The 7,669-nt window shown below is 36.7% G+C and overlaps 1 pseudogene; it reads right to left on the bottom strand.

The window, feature by feature from the left end:
• Positions 1-5,359: 5,359 nt before the first annotated feature.
• LOC117213434 lies at positions 5,360-5,474 on the bottom strand (annotated as a pseudogene).
• Between the last annotated feature and the right edge of the window lie 2,195 nt (positions 5,475-7,669).

The raw sequence follows: 7,669 nt of genomic DNA, 5'->3' as shown, positions 1-7,669 counted from the left end.
TAATTTACGTGAATTGCTCATTTCATGAAAATGGAATTTAGAAACTATTTTTGTAATCGAGTTGCTCCTTTGAAGGTTTAATGTGTAAGATTTAACATATCTAAATGACATTTCGTTCGCAATAAAGAATCAATACTTTCTGATGTTGGAATTTATAAACACATGTCTGTCTTTTAATTCTAAAAATTTTATTTCCAACTGATTTTTAAAAATTATCAAATATTGAATCCGCCTTAAACGTATGTAAGTACGTGTCTGACAATCGTCTGTTCCAGTAGCAAACTGCAGGCGCAAGTATATTGCAATCAAAATCTTTTGTGTCTTTTCAAACGAATGAAACTCTATTAGAATATATTGCGAATAAATGTGTTCTGTATTTTTGTGCAGCATGCAAAGTTTAAAAGGATATATTAATCCTTTCTTGTTATTTATACAATTGATATACAACGTAACACGTTTGGATATTGATCAAAAATTCATTTTTGATTGAAAATAATCTCACCTAACCATTTACATATGTGTTAAACGTGTCTCCTTTCGTACTACAAAAAATTTTTTTTTTTTTTACGTGGAGGAAATCTTCATAGACACCTCTTACCACCCCTGTGTAGACGGGTAGAAGAGGTAGTGCCGGATTCTTACCGGCTAAAACCTCCATGGGCGGGGACGGTAAACCAGTGCGTGAATGTTCCTCCTCGGGCCCCTGGTGCTTATCACCAAGCACCTTTGCCAAGCGCACTCACAGAAAGTACACCCGCAACAAACGCAAGGGAGGGGCAGGCCACTTGCCTGTAGTAAAGAGTAACTTCCATTTCTCCGTTTCTTTCTAAGTAGCATCCAATGCCGAGGATTCGAACTCGCAACGCGTCGTCTTCAGCTATGGGCCTTAACGAGCGTAGCTGGTTGTCCCGCCGAGCTTCTAGCTGATTGGAAAGTATTTGATTCTTAATGTGGCAATGTATATCATAGGAAGTATTCTAATTAGCCTCATGAAGGAGATGCACATTTTTCATAGTTCTCTCAAAATACAAGGGGTAAAGTTAAATAATTCCCTCAATTAAATTTGAAATAATTTAAAATAATCCCTCATTATTATTAAATCCATTATGAAGCTCTTAACAATATATTTTTGCTGCTATTATAATTCTTGTAGTAAGAGATGGCCGTTCTAAAAGAATTCCTGCCTCTACTAATGCGCTTATTTTCAAGATGCCTAGCCTTGCGTTTTCCATCGCATTGACAGAGATTTTATAACATATGGGATTAGCATAAGTTATAAATAGGTCTAATTAACAATTTGTAACAGAAGATTTTAACCTCAAGATGTAGGTCCGATGCAAATGATCGAATTTGCAACAAATGACCGCATCGGCAATGGGTTGGAAGAACAAGAAAATACATATGTCGGAGATGAAAGGAAAGCCGAAGCCCTTCCTTGGAAATTTTGGGAACATCCTCTAGTACCTTAGCCTAGATTTTATTATAGTTGTAATTGCTTAAGATTTGTAATAAGCGAGATTGGGTTCGAGGTGACAATCGGTCGCTGAACGTAGCCACGGTCACGGGATGGATGTTTTATCTAACGGAGGTCTGGAGTGGTTGTATGTGTTTTCCGAGAAATGTGGTTGTGGCAGCATGCGGCCTCGAGAGCGGGCCGAGCCACGTTTGATGTTGCCTCGGAGGTGCCGATGCAATGGGACATACATTGTATTAGTAATCAAAACTCCAAGCAGAAACTGCCTAGCAACGGCGTTTGGAACTTTCTCGATGCTTCCAACGAGTGTGCCTAGCAACGGCGTTTGGAACCTTCTCGATGCTTCCAAACGGGTATAGAAAACAAAATGCAATCGTACAGGGAGAAAAATCTCCACGAGGCTGGCATTCTTGCGATTGCCTTGGAGAGTGATACATCGAGCGTTTTCGACGATCGCATTTGCGTCTAAGTTAGTTTCGCTTAGTAAGGAGTTATCCCGGTGACCGTGGATTCGTTTGAACTCAAACATTGCTAATAGTATTATTTAATTTAATTATTCGTAGATCGTATTATTAATTAGGCTTAGTGTTTGTTAGACTTATTATTAGTTGTACTTATTATTTGTTAAGCTTAGTGATAGACCTGTATATACGTGTAAATAAAATCTCGACTTTGTGAAACGATGGCTAGTCCACATGAAGAGTCGTCGCGCGCCCAAAATTCGAATCCTGATCCGACACATATATATGTCGGATTTGCACTGGGAGTAGGGTTGTGGGCGTCAAATGAATCTTCTCGAGAATTAGCCATTGGTACGGTATACACAGGTGTAGTTTATTGCAATGATAGAATTATTACAGTCTTGACAATTGATCACGGCGGTTCGGCACTCGCGACACTAGTGACAATGGTCTCAGGCTCAATAACGAATCCGCGGCCAACGGGATGACAAAAGAACGTACTCACAAAGTCTAAGTCTGGTTAAAACGTGAAATAACCACTGATCGCAAAGATGTTACTCTTTAATCGATGAGATCGCGAGCGAGAATGACTTTCCCGTCTCGATGATGCCACAGAGGAAAACTATATTGGGGTGTGTCTAAGGACACGAGATCATCGGATTCGTCGAGAAAAGCCTTCGTTCAGAAAGTAAGGGAAATTGGCGTTACTGCTAATTGGTCAATCTCCATACCGATGGTTAGAAAAAGATGCTAGCCGCCCTCGAGGGAAAGTTGTTAGTGGGAGACGCCGCTCGTTGAAAAATAGGTCTCCCCTATTTTCCCGTAGTTGGGACAAAGACTGTTTGTCTGTTTGAAAGACTTTAGTTGACTAAATTTTAAGATTTAACTTTTTTTAAAAAAACTTCTCTAATAAGAATTTTGGGAATAATTGTTATTTTTGCCCACTATTTGAAATATTTCAAGCTCTTCATACTTTTAACCCTTTAAACAAAGTCAGAAAATCCTATGCAGCTTGTAAGGATCTAGAAACAGCCTGATTTATTTATTCTAATTGTTTTTAGGTGTCTTTACCAATTTATAATGTTCCATTACAAAGTATCGTAAATTAGATAGTCCTACCTTTAAATATAAATAGGACATTTTATTGTAAAACCACGTATATATGTTGTTACGAAACTATCAATTTCTTAACAAATTTTTCTAGCTTTCACTTCTATTCTTTGTTTTCTCCTTACTATGTTTGCGTTTACATATATTTAAAAACACTAATTAAATACATCTTCAGAATTTTGTATTTTAATAGCCGAAATAATGGTATAGGAACACTAAATTCACACTTGGAATTAATATTAGAATAGTTATATATTTATTTGATAAACGATTCCAAAGATATTAATCGATACACACTTGCGCGCTTCTCAGCACTTTCTTCCATACCAGACTGTTAACTCAACAGTTTACATTCCTTTGTTTTCGAGACACCGCGTTCATACATCCTTACACGCACTGATATTCACATACAAGTATCTCTACCACGCAACTAACCTAGTCTAGCACATAAAATTATACATATCTCAATAACATGATTTCAAGTCGTTTCTTGATAAAAATTCCCTATCTCGCTCCTTTTATAAAATTAAAACGTTCTATCTGAAACATTTAATTAATTAATAGATTATTATCTATTTATTTGTTATTTATTTTTCATTATCTATTACTATTATCTATGTATTATCTACCTGTACGCTTGGTTATAATTGTAGGTATAGGCTGTTACGAAAAGCTGACTTAATTAAATCGAATAAAGAACAGCAAGAATCACAGGAAGAAAATGTAAAACCTCAGTTTTTTCAGTCTCGAAGTGCCAGATAAAATACCAAGTAACGATAGAAAAGACAGTGTAAGTAACAGATGGTAGCGTCTGATGTATGGCTCACACCCATTTGCATAACTGCAACATGCTTCTGTTTTCCAATAAGGGTCATTGCACATCAAATCGATCATTTTTTGACTTCAAAGTTAGGAATTTTTTCAGTGGCATATCATATAATTTACGTGAATTGCTCATTTCATGAAAATGGAATTCAGAAACTATTTTTGTAATAGAGTTGCTCCTTTGAAGGTTTAATGTGTAAGATTTAACATATCTAAATGACATTTCGTTCGCAATAAAGAATCAATACTTTCTGATGTTGGAAATTATAAACACATGTCTGTTAATTCTGAAAATTTTACTTCCAACTGATTTTCAAATAATTTTCAAATATTGAATCCGCCTTAAACGTATGTAAGTACATGTCTGACAATCGTCTAAAGATGGAATTTCCTTAGCCGTACAGCCGTGCCTTACGCGGCTGCGTCTGAAATCCGCAGTCTGAGTCTTAAATCCGAATTGTATGGCTGACATTGATCGCCTGTTTGCACCACTCTCATAGCAACACCAGCTGATACACGCGTTCGACGCTTGTGTTGATACACATAGCACAGACGACTATGCTAATGTCATTGACAGCAATGCTGCTACTTTCCGACAAACGAGTTTTCAGTGTTGCGTTGTGTGTTTAGATACTACGAGACTTTGTAATGATTTCAATAAACAACTGCATAATGTGAACCTTTTTTAGCGTTTATTCACAAAACAGTTGTAATATAATAATAACCATATAATAATATGATAATAATAATAATAATAATAACATAATGGTGTGATATTGACTGAAATGCCGCAGATCAATAAAATATTAGTTATAATGAATCCAAACCAATGGCTTTAAAATTACAGTACTCACAGATTATTAGAAAAGATAGAACAGATTAAAGAAAATTATGCTGATGAAATAAAATAAATAAAGGAGATAATAAAACATAAAATAATATAAAAGGATATAAAGTAATATATGATCATATAAATGAAGTAAAACAAAATAATGAACCAACCAATTTACAAATAGAAACTTCTTAGAATAGAAGCTTAGAATAGAATAGAAGCTTATAAGGAACTTTATGTCTAATTACATTATAAACAGTTTACGGTATTATCGCTACTCGTATAACATCTTTAATTTCATCATTAAAAGAAATATGTTTACTGGAGTTGATCCAGAATGTCAGTAGGCGCCACTTTCTAACCACCAGTATGTATCCAAGTTTTGCCTATGATTATATTGTCCCAGTCTGGAATTTGGTAATTAATAGTGTAAATTTACTCAGTAATACTGTGTTGTATATCAAATTTTTTTATCTTTCTTATTTCGTTTTTGATTACATGATGTCAATGGATCAAACATCTAAATTCGCGTCTAATATATTGTTCGAAATGCAATGCTCGAAAGGATGTAGCTGTAAAGATCATTTGCCACATGAAAAGGTTAACAGATAACCTGCGTTATCCGGAAGGATAGCGGAGGCCCTTCGCGGTCCCCCCAAAAAGATCTGATAAGTCCCGCCGGAAGGCGACAGTGCCTTTATATATGTGTATTTATATATGTGTTCTATCCTTGTTTACGGGAGTGTTAAACGTGTCTCCTTTCATACTACAAAAAAAAATTTTTTTTTACGTGGAGGAAATCTTCATAGACGCCTTACTACCCTAAGTGTAGGTGGGCAGAAGGTAGTGCCGGATTCTTACTGGCTAAAACTTCCACGAACGGGACAGTGCACCAGTGCGAGTGGATCGCCGGACCCCTGTGTGCTGAACACCAAGCACCTTTAACCAAGTATTCCCAGAAAGTATACCCAGAACACACGCAAGGGAGGGGCTGGCTGCTTGCCTGTATTATATTACTTTTAAGAGAAATTTTGGTTTTTCCGTCCCCTTTTTGGAAATGTCCTTTATACCGAGGATTCGAACTCGCCATGCGTCGTCTTCAGATCTGGGCCTTAACGAGCGTAGCTGGTTGTCCCGCCGAGCTTCTAGCTGATTGGAATGCATTTGATTCTTAATGTGGCAATGTATATCAGGAAGTATTCTAATTAACCTCTTGAAGGAGATGTATATTTTTCATAGCCCCCTCAAAATACAAGGAGCGAACGTAAATAATTCCCTCAATTAAAAGTATTATTATTAAATCTATTATAAAGCTCTTAATATATTTTTGCCGCTATTATATTTCTTGTAGTAAGAGTAGTGTTGAGAGGCAAGGAGAGGATGCTGAGTGCCCTGGAAGTTCGTCAAGAAGTTTATTTAAATAATTATTATAGCACCTTAAAGTCTATTTTTTCTTTTTAAAAAACACATTTTTGTAAACCCGCCAAAATTTTTAATTTCACACTATTTTCTGCCTCCTTGTTAATTCTGCACTCTGCTACAAGTAGTATACCAATAACTAATTTTTTCTACGTTAGTTTTACTCATATTGTTAAGAATGATAATAAAGCACGACTTGATCTTGTCTAATCTTTTTTTTCTCTCTTTCTTTCTACAAATTTAATTTTTTTTCCATCCAACTGGCGTCTACTGATTTTCAATTACTATTCAGATATCTACATACCCTTCTCACAGTGGTCAAATGTATTGCTTTTGAGTTCCGATTATATTGTGACAGTTTACTTGGCGTGTAAACAATATCATTCTGTCATTAGGTGGTATTGACAAAATCCGCAATCATTTAGTTGCCAATGCAGTAAATCTACTACCACTAATCAGTGGTCTCAGTAACCGTTGGTATTCGGTCTTCTTTTTTATCTTTACGTGACACCGGCTTCGGCGAACCTCATATGCATCTAAATCTTGTTTTAAATGCATTTAAATTTTCTTACTGGCTATTTTACTGGATATTCCTTAAAATTTTTTCTTTGTATGATATTTCCGATAATTATATCACATCATATCACATTATATCACAATCTCCAGGTATTTTTCCGCACTTTCATTTGCCCATTCCCTTTTCTCCTTCTCTTCTTCTTTCTTTCCCTCATTTTTTTATGAGTCTGGCCCCCCTATTTCTATTTCTAACGGCACGTGGTCCGACTCTGTTCTTTTTCCTACTTTCATGTCGATTATTTCTTTTGTCGCCTCCTGATTGCCAATCTATTATTGAGTTTCCTCTCTCCCCGATATATGTTCACTCCTCCCCTTCTTAATCTCTTCCATTGATTATCATCCAGCCTCTCTCTTCCAGGTACTTCAACAGAGTTCTTCCTTCCATGTTTATCGTGATGTCTTTTGATCGCCTATTTTTTTCTTTCCCTAGATCCTCGTTTATCGGCCCTCCTTCTTCTCCCTCTTCCTGCGTTCCAATCAACGCAGATGATCATCACTTCCTCCTCTCTTCCGTCTACTCTTCCCTCTATTTCTTTCCATGTCCCTTTTGCGTCTTGATTATAAACCATCATTACCCTATACGTCTTATCATTGTATACTATTTTTCTTTCCACTATATTATCACTTATTTCTGTTTTCGCACGATCGCGGGGAGACACGACCTCGAAGAAGCGCGCCAACGGGAGTCGTAAATTCCCGTTACGATTTGCTAATCGACACCGCGAATCGTTCGATCCCTTATTTCTTTTGGGATAATAAGGGTAGTTAAATTAAAGATAACGCTGCTGCTAACAATAGTTTGACTGACAAACGTGTGGAAACAATGCAGCTAAAAAGTGCCGTTTTATGGTGGGTCCTTGAGTTTATTGAGGGTCTGGAAGGCTATCGGTGGGCCGCTGGCTGCTAGGTAGCGTCGGCTGGAATGCATGTTCCATGTGACGCAACATCCTTCCCCCGTTGAGAGGGCACCGA

Source organism: Bombus bifarius, unplaced genomic scaffold (assembly GCF_011952205.1).
Source record: "Bombus bifarius isolate JDL3187 unplaced genomic scaffold, Bbif_JDL3187 scf7180000009076, whole genome shotgun sequence".
Lineage (NCBI taxonomy): Eukaryota > Metazoa > Arthropoda > Insecta > Hymenoptera > Apidae > Bombus > Bombus bifarius.
The sequence above is the reverse complement of the archived record's forward strand: the minus strand, read 5'-3'. Positions and strand labels throughout refer to the sequence as shown.